General features: G+C 47.3%; 1 protein-coding gene across 1 annotated transcript in view; it reads left to right on the top strand.

The window, feature by feature from the left end:
- Positions 1 to 14,756, top strand: part of LOC309563082 (NACHT domain- and WD repeat-containing protein 1-like) — a 220,966-nt gene that overhangs the window by 99,949 nt on the left and 106,261 nt on the right. The window lies entirely within an intron of this gene.

The raw sequence follows: 14,756 nt of genomic DNA, 5'->3' as shown, positions 1-14,756 counted from the left end.
CAGAAAGAGCTGAGCAGCGCAGCACTGCGCATGCTCAGAGCCCCGGATACGTGATGGAAGAACAGAGGAGCTTACTAGTGCGCAAGCGCACTAGTATGAAAAGATCACGGTGTACCGTGAGAAAAACCTACCGACGCGGCGCTTACATAAAACAGCTGTGCGGCAATACGAATCATCTCCGCTCCTGTCCCGGTCACTTCCCTGCTCTCGGCAAGTAAATATAAAAGCGGCTTTCGGCTCCGTGATTTATCTTTTCATACAGCCGCTGCCGCTTTTATATTTACTATCCGAGATCAGGGAAGTGACAGTGACAGGAGCGGAGATGATTTGTATTGCAGCCCAGCTGTTTTAATGTACCCGCTGCATTACATACAGTGCCGAGTACCGGAAGTGACGAGGGGTAGGTTTTTCTCACGGGTAGGTAATTCTCACGGAACACCGGAAGGCGTACACAGGGGGCGGAGCCACTTCCTTTCACCCGGGAAATCTAGTGCAAGACTTCCAGTCTGCACAAGACAACGCTGACAACAGTTTTAATAAGAAACTTCTTTGCATCTGGTGATGAGCCCTTGGGGTCTCTCTCTCTTTCTGGGGATCCTAAGCAGGTACGCTGAGGGGCGCTATTGCGCTGGTGAATTAAAAGAAGTATTTTTTATTTAAAAAAAAAAGAGGTATTTTTTTATTTAAAAAAAAAAAAAAAATGTTTTTTTCTTTTTTACCGGCAAAGTGTCCTGGATTAACATGGACCCTGCCACATGTATCTCCACCTGATCCCCTCGAAGTGGCTGCAGGCCCCTCCAGTTCCCCACTTAATAGTGAGTCATTGTCAGCAGTTTTGGAAATTTTTTGTCTATCCCGGGTGGAATTGGCTTGTCAGGGACAGGGCGCAAAGAAGCGACCCCCGCCTACCCCTATTTCATCTGAAACTTCAGATTCAGAGTCTGAGCCTATGCCTGCAGTTGCAGGTACCTCTTCTTCAGCCATAGCCCGAGAGGAAGCGTTAGTAACGCATTAATTGTATCTGTTCGGAGGTTACACCATCAAAAGTAGCTGATACTGAGATCCCATTTGGTACTAAAAAACGCACCAAGATGGCGAAAGTATTTTCCTTCCCCAAGTGTTTCGGTAATGTAACTAAGGAGGAATGGGGTCATCTAGGACGAGCCCCTACCATTTCCTAAACGCATTAATAGGCGTTATCCGTTCGAGGAATCACTCCTCAAGAGATGGATAGTACCATCTGTGGTGGATTTTCCAATCTCCAGATTGAACAAAGCTACGGTTATCCTATTGGAGGATGCTCCGTCCTTTAAAGATGATCGTAAGGTGGAAGCTGTGTCTCGCGCCATCTTTTCCCTAATTGGGTCAGCTTTCAGACCAGTAATTGCTACTGGTCTAGAATGGACCAAGTGGCTCAGAGGGGAGAGATATCCCCAGGCGGTATCAGATCAGGTGGAACAGATGATACAAGAGTTACAGTTTGTCTGCGACATTGCACTAGACGCCACTCCACTATTGGGGCGAGCATCAGTTTTCAGCAGTGGTCCTCAGGCGTACACTGTGACTAAAATATTGGTCGGCAGACCAAGGCTCCAAGGAAGCTTTGGTTAAATCTCCCTTTTCAGGGTGTGCGCCTATCTTGGGGCCAATTTAGATGAGATTATTAAGGATCTCACTAGAGGAAAGAGCACTTTCTTGCCACCAAGTACTAAGGGTAAAAGATCCCGTCAGAGACGGGGGCCTTCTTTTTCCGCTCATAAAAAGTTTTTTCAGCCCACGGGCGAAAAAAGCAAAGTCCGCCAAAACTCCTTCGGGAGGTTTTTTTAAGGGGCGCTGGTCGGGCAAGCAAAAGCCCGGCTCTTCCAGACCTGAAGATAAGACTACTAAAGCCTGAAGGTGCGCCCCCGCCCATAACTGGGGCAGGGGGACGTCTTCGCCGGTTTCCGCAATATTCGACTATCCCCGGATCGCTTAAGAGCTTACGGGGGGTAGTCACGGATTTAATGCAACAAGGAGTGGTGGTCCACGTTCCTTGGACAGAGCATTTCAAGGGTTCTATTCGAACCTTTTCACAATACCCAGAAAAGAGGGTAAAGTGCGTCCAATTCTGGACTTAAGAGCACTTAATCTTTTTTGTCAGGGTACAAAAATTCAAGATGGAGTCCATTCGCACAGTAGCGGCCTCCCTGCATCAGGGGGATTTTCTGGCGTCCATAGACATCTAGGATGCCTATCTTCACTTTCTTATTTATGCAGGACATCAGCGTTTCCTGCGTTTTTCCGTAGAAAGAGTACCATTATCAGTTTCTGGCTTTACTCCTTGGTCTCGCCTCGACTCTCCGGGTCTTCACAAAGGTGTGGGCCCCAGTCTTGACGTTGTTACGACAACGAGACATATCGATTCTAGGTCACCTAGACGATCTTCTGCTCAGTGCGGCTCTATTACTAAACTTAGAGATCACCATGACCTCTTTGCAAGAGTTCGGGTGGCTGGTGAACCTGCAGAAGTTATCTTTGGTTCCCACCAGAAGGCTGGAATATTTGGGTCTAATTTTAGACACATCCAGGCTTGCATGAGGGTCCTGGGTTTGATGGTGGCTTCCTTTGAAGCAGTACCAGTTGCCCAGTCCCATACCCGAATCCTTCAAGGAGACATTCTTCTCAGGTGTAACCGAAATCCAGATTCCCTGGACAATCGGATCCGGCTGAGCTAGCGGACCAGGGAGTCCCTGGTCTGGTGGTTTCGGTCTCCGATGCTCAGCCAGGGGAAGTCATTCCTACCAATATTTGGACGTTTATCACCACGGATGCCAGTCTATCCGGGTGAGGAGAAATTCTCGGCTCAGGGGCTTTGGTCCCTGGAAGAGTCCAGGTTACCGATAAATGTATTGAAACTGAGAGCGATCAGACTTTGTCTGATTCACTGGACCGAGCAGCTCCAGGGCAGCCCGGTTCGGATCCAGTCGGACAATGCCACAGCAGTGGCTTATGTCAATCATCAAAGGGGCACCAGGAGTGTCCTGGCGGCCATAGAAGTGGCCAGCATTCTTCGTTGGGCGGAACAGATGTTCCAGCTCTCTCTGCGGTATTCATTCCGGGGGTGAATTGGCAGGCAGATTATCTCAGCCGTCAGATTCTGGATCAAGGGGTATGATCTCTTCATCCAGGGATATTCCACCAACTGTGCCCCCGTTGGGGCACTCCGAATGGGAGCTGTTGGCATCTCAGCTCAACAGGAAAGTGCGGAGGTTTGTGGTTCGTTCCCACGATCTTCTAGCAGACACCGCAGACATGCTGATCGCCCCGTGGGGGCAGTATCAGCTACTTCCCTCCTCTCAAGTTACTGCCGAAGCTTCTTCGCAGGATAGAGGTGGAGGGAATTCCAATTATCCTGGTAGATCAGGACTGGCCTAGTCGGTCTGGTACACCGACCTGGTCAGGCTGGTCACAGACGTTCCTTGGCGACTTCCTCTTACGGAGGATCTGCTGTCGCAGGGACCGATCTTCCATCCTGCTTTACGTTCGCTGGCTTTAACGGCCTGGTTATTGAGACCCAGGTGCTGAAGGACAAGGGATTGTCAGCTTCAGTTATTCCTACTCTAGTTAAAGCAAGGAAAACGACTTCCAGAAAGATGTATCATCGTACATGGAAGTCTTATATTGCGTGGTGTGAATCCCTTGGGTTCCCTCCACGTCTTTATTCGGTAGCCCGAATATTGGCTTTTCTGCAACAGGGAGTTGAGCAGAAGCTGGCCTTGAGTGTTATCAAGGGTCTGTTTTCAGCATTAGCTATCTTCTTTCAGAAGGTTTTGCCTACTCATTCCTTGGTGCGGAATTTCATCCAGGGGGTGCGACACCTGGCTCCGCCAGTGCGCGCGCCGTTACCATCCTGGGATCTTAATTTGGTGCTGTCGGTTCTTCAGACACCTCCCTTTGAAAATATCAGGGAGATTCCCTTGCTTACTTTATCCCAGAAGGTGGCCTTCTTGGTGGCTATCACTTCTGCACGCAGGGTGTCAGAACTGGCTGCATTATCCTGTTGTTCCCCAGATCTGGTGGTTCATAGGGATAAGGTTGTTCTTCATCCGAATCCATCCTTCCTTCCTAAGGTGGTTTCAAAGTTTCATTTGAATGAGGACATTGTATTGTCTTTCCTATGTCCTAAGCCCTATCATCTTCGAGAATTGTGTTGCATTCCTTGGATGTAGTTCGGGCGATCAGGATATATTTGAATACTACGGATTCATTTTGTAAGACGGATTCACTGTTTGTGATCACGGATGGCCCTAAGAAGGGGTTGCCTGTTTCTGCCGCGACCATCTTTAGATGGATCAGACAGACGTTGGTATAGGCTTATTCTATCTAAGGGTCGGGATCCCCCGTTCCCTGTTAAGGCGCATTCTACTCGGGCGCTTAGAGTTTCCTGGACCTTCCGCCTTCAGGCGTCAGTGGTTCAGGTTTTCAAGGCGACTGTTTGGTCGTCGGTTCATACCTTTACAATATTGTATAAGGTTTATGTGATGGCATCGTCAGATGCCTCTTCTGGCCGCAAGGTTCCTGCAGGCCGCTGTTTGAGGAGACTGTTGGTCTACCTCGAGGGTTTGTTGGGTAGGTCTCATCTGTTTGCTCGATGAGTCCCTTGATACTTCTGGTTGGCTCCGGTTGGGCCTTCTAGATTGGATTTTGATTTCTGTCAATCCCACCCCTCATTTGTGGCACTGCTTCTGGATGTCCCAATTGATGTGAATCAAAGAGGACTACGTCTGTCAATGAGTGACAGAGAAAATTGGATTTTTGTAAGATCTTACCGTAAAATCCTTTTCTCTTAGCTCATTGACAGACGTAGTACCCGCCCCTCTATCATTGAGTTGGGTTGGGTTAAATTCTCTGACACTGCTTCGTAACAGAACTGATTCTCTGTAGCAGACAGGAAGAGGATATACCCTCTGGGACTGCCCCTAGGGTGGAGCCAGAACGTTTTTTCTTTCTGCCTAGTCCTACTCCTGCGGAGGCAGCATAACCCAATTGATGTGAATCAAAGAGGACTACGTCTGTCAATGAGCTAAGAGAAAAGGATTTTACGGTAAGATCTTACAAAAATCCAATTTTTCTTCTAAAACAAGGTAAGTAAAAAAAAAAAAAATTGCGATTATCCATTTGTTTTTCAGGTGACCCGGAGCGAGAAGATGGACCAAAGTTCAATTTTAGGGTGGAACTCCACTTTAACAATGCAATAAATGCTTGCATTCCGAGCATGTGGGAACAAACAAACCCACCGAATATAGGACAATGACAACCTCACTGCCTCCTTAAAGGCAAACCAGACAGCTTCATCCAAACATGGTTTTATTTTTGTGTACAATTTACCCTGACCATAAAATATCTTTCACATGCTGCAGATGCTTCTATGTATTGAGTCCAGGATGCAGATCACAGCCAATCGTCACTGACCCCTCCCCTGTCATTTTTAGTCCCTCTCTTGCCCCATTCCTTCTGGATCTGTTCACACCAGATGCAGTGGGACTGTGTTGGGGGGCTGTTCCAGCGCAGTCCCACTGCAAGGCAAGACAAAATGCCTCATCTCTGGTGTGGTCAGATCACACCACTGCATTGCGATAGCGTGCTGACGGTGTGCTCTGAAAAAAAGTACTGTATGACTGTCTGATGTTTCAATAAAGTTTGTTTAAAAAAAGAAATAAATCAGAGAGAACAGTGCGCTGACTTTGAATTTAATAAAACACAGTGGCCCAACACCAGCAGATGACACGGCTCCCCAAATCATCACTGACTTTGGAAAATGTTGCATTTTATTTGGAAATTAAGGTCCCAGAGTCTGGAGGAGGAGTGGAGAGGCACAGAATCCAAGTTGCATGAGGTCCAGTGTGAATTTTCCACAGTCAGTGATGATTTGGGGAGCCGTGTCATCTGCTGGTGTCGGTCCACTGTGTTTTATCAAGTCCAAAGTCAGCTCAGCCCTCTAGCAGGAAACTCTAGTGCACTTCATGCTTCCCTCTGCTGACCAGCTTTATGGAGATGCTGATTTCATTTTCCAGCAGGACTTGGCACCGCCCACACTGCCAAACCTACCAATACCTGGTCACATGATCATTGGCCAGCAAATTCCCCTGACCTAAACCCCATAGAGAATCTGTGGGGGATTGTCAGGAGGAAGATGAGAGACACCAGACCCAACAATGCAGAGGAGCTGAAGGCCGCTATCAAAGCAACTTGGGCTTCCATAACACCTCAGCAGTGCCACAGGCTGATCACCTCCATGCCACGCCTCCATGCCACGCCACATTGATGCAGTAATTCTTGCAAAAGGACCCCCGACCAAGTATTGACTGCATCCTATACTGTACATGGACAAACTTCTCATCCTATACTGTACATGGACAGACTTCTCCTATACTGTACATGGACAGACTTCTCCTCCTATACTGTACATGGACAGACTTCTCCCCCTATACTGTACATGGACAGACTTCTCCCCCTATACTGTACATGGACAGACTTCTCCTCCTATACTGTACATGGACAGACTTCTCCTCCTATACTGTACATGGACAGACTTCTCCTCCTATACTGTACATGGACAGACTTCTCCTATACTGTACATGGACAGACTTCTCCTCCTATACTGTACATGGACAGACTTCCCATCCTATACTGTACATGGACAGACTTCTATACTGTACATGGACAGACTTCTCCTCCTATACTGTACATGGACAGACTTCCCATCCTATACTGTACATGGACAGACTTCTCCTATACTGTACATGGACAGACTTCTCCCCCTATACTCTACATGGACAGACTTCTCCTCCTATACTGTACATGGACAGACTTCTCATCCTATACTGTACATGGACAGACTTCTCCCCCTATACTGTACATGGACAGACTTCTCCTATACTGTACATGGACAGACTTCTCCTATACTGTACATGGACAGACTTCTCCTCCTATACTGTACATGGACAGACTTCTCCTCCTATACTGTACATGGACAGACTTCTCATCCTATACTGTACATGGACAGACTTCTCCTATACTGTACATGGACAGACTTCTCCCCCTATACTCTACATGGACAGACTTCTCCTCCTATACTGTACATGGACAGACTTCTCCTCCTATACTGTACATGGACAGACTTCTCATCCTATACTGTACATGGACAGACTTCTCCTCCTATACTGTACATGGACAGACTTCTCATCCTATACTGTACATGGACAGACTTCTCCTCCTATACTGTACATGGACAGACTTCTCATCCTATACTGTACATGGACAGACTTCTCTCCCTATACTGTACATGGACAGACTTCTCCTCCTATACTGTACATGGACAGACTTCTCATCCTATACTGTACATGGACAGACTTCTCCTCCTATACTGTACATGGACAGACTTCTCCCCCTATACTGTACATGGACAGACTTCTCCTCCTATACTGTACATGGACAGACTTCTCCCCCTATACTGTACATGGACAGACTTCTCCTCCTATACTGTACATGGACAGACTTCTCCTCCTATACTGTACATGGACAGACTTCTCCTCCTATACTGTACATGGACAGACTTCTCTCCCTATACTGTACATGGACAGACTTCTCCTCCTATACTGTACATGGACAGACTTCTCCTCCTATACTGTACATGGACAGACTTCTCCTCCTATACTGTACATGGACAGACTTCTCCCCCTATACTGTACATGGACAGACTTCTCCTATACTGTACATGGACAGACTTCTCCTCCTATACTGTACATGGACAGACTTCTCATCCTATACTGTACATGGACAGACTTCTCCTATACTGTACATGGACAGACTTCTCCCCCTATACTGTACATGGACAGACTTCTCCTCCTATACTGTACATGGACAGACTTCTCCTCCTATACTGTACATGGACAGACTTCTCATCCTATACTGTACATGGACAGACTTCTCATCCTATACTGTACATGGACAGACTTCTCCTCCTATACTATACATGGACAGACTTCTCCTATACTGTACATGGACAGACTTCTCCTATACTGTACATGGACAGACTTCTCCTATACTGTACATGGACAGACTTCTCATCCTATACTGTACATGGACAGACTTCTATACTGTACATGGACAGACTTCTCCCCCTATACTGTACATGGACAGACTTCTCATCCTATACTGTACATGGACAGACTTCTCATCCTATACTGTACATGGACAGACTTCTCATCCTATACTGTACATGGACAGACTTCTCTCCCTATACTGTACATGGACAGACTTCTCCTCCTATACTGTACATGGACAGACTTCTCATCCTATACTGTACATGGACAGACTTCTCCTCCTATACTGTACATGGACAGACTTCTCCCCCTATACTGTACATGGACAGACTTCTCCTCCTATACTGTACATGGACAGACTTCTCATCCTATACTGTACATGGACAGACTTCTCTCCCTATACTGTACATGGACAGACTTCTCCTCCTATACTGTACATGGACAGACTTCTCATCCTATACTGTACATGGACAGACTTCTCCTCCTATACTGTACATGGACAGACTTCTCCTCCTATACTGTACATGGACAGACTTCTCCTCCTATACTGTACATGGACAGACTTCTCATCCTATACTGTACATGGACAGACTTCTCCTCCTATACTATACATGGACAGACTTCTCCTATACTGTACATGGACAGACTTCTCCTATACTGTACATGGACAGACTTCTCATCCTATACTGTACATGGACAGACTTCTCCTATACTGTACATGGACAGACTTCTCCCCCTATACTGTACATGGACAGACTTCTCATCCTATACTGTACATGGACAGACTTCTCATCCTATACTGTACATGGACAGACTTCTCTCCCTATACTGTACATGGACAGACTTCTCCTCCTATACTGTACATGGACAGACTTCTCATCCTATACTGTACATGGACAGACTTCTCCTCCTATACTGTACATGGACAGACTTCTCCCCCTATACTGTACATGGACAGACTTCTCCTCCTATACTGTACATGGACAGACTTCTCCTCCTATACTGTACATGGACAGACTTCTCCTCCTATACTGTACATGGACAGACTTCTCCTCCTATACTGTACATGGACAGACTTCTCTCCCTATACTGTACATGGACAGACTTCTCCTCCTATACTGTACATGGACAGACTTCTCCTCCTATACTGTACATGGACAGACTTCTCATCCTATACTGTACATGGACAGACTTCTCCTCCTATACTGTACATGGACAGACTTCTCCCCCTATACTGTACATGGACAGACTTCTCCTCCTATACTGTACATGGACAGACTTCTCATCCTATACTGTACATGGACAGACTTCTCCCCCTATACTGTACATGGACAGACTTCTATACTGTACATGGACAGACTTCTCCCCCTATACTGTACATGGACAGACTTCTCCTCCTATACTGTACATGGACAGACTTCTCATCCTATACTGTACATGGACAGACTTCTCCTCCTATACTGTACATGGACAGACTTCTCCCCCTATACTGTACATGGACAGACTTCTATACTGTACATGGACAGACTTCTCCCCCTATACTGTACATGGACAGACTTCTCCCCCTATACTGTACATGGACAGACTTCTCCTCCTATACTGTACATGGACAGACTTCTCCTATACTGTACATGGACAGACTTCTCCCCCTATACTGTACATGGACAGACTTCTCTCCCTATACTGTACATGGACAGACTTCTCCTCCTGTACTGTACATGGACAGACTTCTCCTATACTGTACATGGACAGACTTCTCCTCCTATACTGTACATGGACAGACTTCTCCTCCTATACTGTACATGGACAGACTTCCCATCCTATACTGTACATGGACAGACTTCCCATCCTATACTGTACATGGACAGACTTCTCCTCCTATACTGTACATGGACAGACTTCTCCTCCTATACTGTACATGGACAGACTTCTCATCCTATACTGTACATGGACAGACTTCTCCTCCTATACTGTACATGGACAGACTTCTCTCCCTATACTGTACATGGACAGACTTCTCCTCCTATACTGTACATGGACAGACTTCTCCTATACTGTACATGGACAGACTTCTCCTCCTATACTGTACATGGACAGACTTCTCATCCTATACTGTACATGGACAGACTTCTCCTATACTGTACATGGACAGACTTCTCCCCCTATACTCTACATGGACAGACTTCTCCTCCTATACTGTACATGGAGAGACTTCTCCCCCTATACTGTACATGGACAGACTTCTCCCCCTATACTGTACATGGACAGACTTCTCCTCCTATACTATACATGGACAGACTTCTCCCCCTATACTGTACATGGACAGACTTCTCATCCTATACTGTACATGGACAGACTTCTCCCCCTATACTATACATGGACAGACTTCTCCCCCTATACTGTACATGGACAGACTTCTCATCCTATACTGTACATGGACAGACTTCTCCCCCTATACTGTACATGGACAGACTTCTCATCCTATACTGTACATGGACAGACTTCTCCTCCTATACTGTACATGGACAGACTTCTCATCCTATACTGTACATGGACAGACTTCTCCCCCTATACTGTACATGGACAGACTTCTCATCCTATACTGTACATGGACAGACTTCTCATCCTATACTGTACATGGACAGACTTCTCTCCCTATACTGTACATGGACAGACTTCTCCTCCTATACTGTACATGGACAGACTTCTCCTCCTATACTGTACATGGACAGACTTCTCATCCTATACTGTACATGGACAGACTTCTCCTCCTATACTGTACATGGACAGACTTCTCCCCCTATACTGTACATGGACAGACTTCTCCTCCTATACTGTACATGGACAGACTTCTCCTCCTATACTGTACATGGACAGACTTCTCTCCCTATACTGTACATGGACAGACTTCTCCTCCTATACTGTACATGGACAGACTTCTCCTCCTATACTGTACATGGACAGACTTCTCCCCCTATACTGTACATGGACAGACTTCTCCCCCTATACTGTACATGGACAGACTTCTCCCCCTATACTGTACATGGACAGACTTCTCCTCCTATACTGTACATGGACAGACTTCTCCTCCTATACTGTACATGGACAGACTTCTCCTATACTGTACATGGACAGACTTCTCCTCCTATACTGTACATGGACAGACTTCTCCTATACTGTACATGGACAGACTTCTCCCCCTATACTGTACATGGACAGACTTCTATACTGTACATGGACAGACTTCTCCCCCTATACTGTACATGGACAGACTTCTCCTCCTATACTGTACATGGACAGACTTCTCCTCCTATACTGTACATGGACAGACTTCTCCTATACTGTACATGGACAGACTTCTCCCCCTATACTGTACATGGACAGACTTCTCATCCTATACTGTACATGGACAGACTTCTCCTCCTATACTGTACATGGACAGACTTCTCCCCCTATACTGTACATGGACAGACTTCTCCTATACTGTACATGGACAGACTTCTCCTATACTGTACATGGACAGACTTCTCATCCTATACTGTACATGGACAGACTTCTCCTATACTGTACATGGACAGACTTCTATACTGTACATGGACAGACTTCTCATCCTATACTGTACATGGACAGACTCCTCCCCTCCTATTCTGTACATGGACAGACTTCTCCTATACTGTACATGGACAGACTTCTCCCCCTATACTGTACATGGACAGACTTCTCCTATACTGTACATGGACAGACTTCTCCTATACTGTACATGGACAGACTTCTCCTATACTGTACATGGACAGACTTCTCATCCTATACTGTACATGGACAGACTCCTCCCCTCCTATACTGTACATGGACAGACTTCTCCTCCTATACTGTACATGGACAGACTTCTCCTATACTGTACATGGACAGACTTCTCCCCCTATACTGTACATGGACATACTTCTCCCCTATACTGTACATGGACAGACTTCTCCCCCTATACTGTACATGGACAGACTTCTCATCCTATACTGTACATGGACAGACTTCTCATCCTATACTGTACATGGACAGACTTCTCCTCCTATACTGTACATGGACAGACTTCTCCTATACTGTACATGGACAGACTTCTCCTCCTATACTGTACATGGACAGACTTCTCCTATACTGTACATGGACAGACTTCTCCTCCTATACTGTACATGGACAGACTTCTCATCCTATACTGTACATGGACAGACTTCTCCTCCTATACTGTACATGGACAGACTTCTCCTATACTGTACATGGACAGACTTCTCCCCCTATACTGTACATGGACAGACTTCTCCTATACTGTACATGGACAGACTTTTCACTAAGACAACATTTCTGTATCTTTTTATTGGTCTTATGTAATATTCTAATTTTCTGAGATACAGAATTTTGGGGTGTCACTCGCTGGAAGCCATAATCATCAAAAATAAAAGAAAGAAATGCATGAAATCTCTCACTGTGTGTGTAACACATCTATTAAAATATAGGAGTTTACATTTTTGAATTGAATTACTGAAATAAATTAACTTTTCTCTTTCATTCATTGACGGACACAGCTTCAGATCTTCATAACCATTGGGTTATACTGCCCCCTACAGGAGGAGGACACTAGGCAGAAAAAAAGTCTGGCTACGCAAATTGGCAGTCCCAGGAGGTATACTCCCTCCCCCTGCTATAGGCACTCAGTTTTTTTCTGCCTAGTCAGAAGTAAGGACCTCGTTTCTTGCTGGGATCTCTGGTCTTGGCAATTTTTCTGTTTAGATAGAAATTTTTTTCTCTTGGATTTTTCCTGTGAGATCTACAATCAACTGCCGGACTGGGCGAAGGGCTGGATAATCTAGTTCCAGTGGTCACCCCAGTCTGGCCAGTGCGCACGTGCAGACCTCAGCTCCGTGCTAGGTCGGCCACGACATAGCCCCACCAGACGGGGACTGGCCTGCGAGTTAAAAACCTTGGGAGGTTGCATATGACCGCGTCTCAGCCCGAGTCGCAGTGTTCCCCCTGGCCGACAGTTCCCCATTTCGATGGGGAGGGGTTCTGTCTGGATCGGTGCCCGTCTTGTTCCTGGTATAGTGAGTAGCTGTCCCCCCTCCCCCTGGAGGGTTTTTGGATGCCACTCCTTGGGAAGGTCGGACCCCCGGGTTCCCCTCCTTCCTGTCAGGCAGCCCCCCTTGTCACCTGTCCCACATCCTACTCCCCCTCCCCCTATGTTGGGGCTCTTTGGGTGGTCTGAACCACCTCCTGGGGTAGGGGCAGGGCACTATGCTGGCAATGGTGGCCGAGGGGGTGTGCCGCCCGCGACTGGACGATTGACTGCGGCGGGGGGTTATACTTGGTGGGGGCTTCTGCCCGGACCCCCATCCTGCCTGGGTCTGTCCTTGAGGTCTGGGTTTCCTCCTGGGTCGTTGTAAGCCTTGTGGTTCCGCGCGAGGGCACCATTTTGTTGTAGCCTGTGTGTCACTATACACAGTGGCTATGTTTGTGTAGTCCGGCGGCCATTTTGCGGTGGTTTGCCATTGAAAATAGTGGTGAGTGGAGCCCTGTGGGCGGCGATTTTGGTGGTAGGAGCCCCTCCTCATCCCGTGGTGCTGACTCCTGGATCCTTTCACTTCCTGATCGTCGTGCGTGGGGTGCTGATTATCCTGGAGGCTACAGGTGCCTGTTTCTGCTGGTTTGTGAGTCTGGTGGGGTTCTCTCCCTCTCTGCTGAGGATCGCCCTTTCTGAAGCTGTGGGGCCCTCCAGGTCCCAATCATCCATCGATGCACTGACGGCGGTCCTGGAGTCCTTTGTGTTCTGGGAGGTGGTGGTCTTCGTTCGACGGGCTAGCAAAAAGCGCTCCCCGCCTTCCCCTGCCTCATCTGTCTTTTATCAGATCCTGAATCTGATTCGGCCGTGGGTCACACTGCTGGTTCTGCGACCACGCTCCCGGAATTCCCTGATAGTGAAGAAGATTCCTCCACATCTGCAACCACGCACAAAAAGGCGCTGGCAGATGCACTGATTGTATCTGTGCGTGAGACCTTTGAGATGGAGGATGCAGCTGCAACGGAGGCGCATGTTCCCTTTGGCACTCACAAGCCATCTAGAGGGTTGTCCACTTCCTCTGTGACCATTTCCAGAGGGAAATACCATAAACACCATAATTCCCCCTCCACCAAGTGATTTGGACCAATGTACAAAGCAAGGTCCATAAAGACATAGATGAGTGAGTTTGAGGGGGAGGAACTTGACTGACCTGCACAGAGTCCTGACCTCAACCCCATAGAACACCTTTGGGAGAGAGCAGAGCTGTGGGAGGGACCCAGCAGGCTCCACCCACTATAGCAAACTACAGAAAGGAGCGGAGACAGTCCTCTTACACAAGGAGGGAGAGCAGCAGTGGGCGGTCTTTATTACAGGACGTCTCACATTGGATGACGGCACAGATCTGGAAGAAACACACAAAGCGCACCGAGTTTCAGAAAGAATACACGTTGAATATACAGTATATGGACAAAATGTGCTGCTCCCGGAGTTCAGCTTTAACTTCTTTCCGATCGCCCGCCCACAATGTACTGCGGATGGCGTAGGCAAAGCGACGTACCCGCACTGCCTACTTCTGGGCTTAAGCCGGATGCATGCGCACCATCTGGCCTGCACACAGCGGGAGCCTC

The sequence above is a fragment of the Pelophylax lessonae genome (genome assembly GCF_965119305.1).
Source record: "Pelophylax lessonae genome assembly, chromosome: 9".
Classification (NCBI taxonomy): Eukaryota; Metazoa; Chordata; class Amphibia; order Anura; family Ranidae; genus Pelophylax; species Pelophylax lessonae.
The sequence above is the reverse complement of the archived record's forward strand: the minus strand, read 5'-3'. Positions and strand labels throughout refer to the sequence as shown.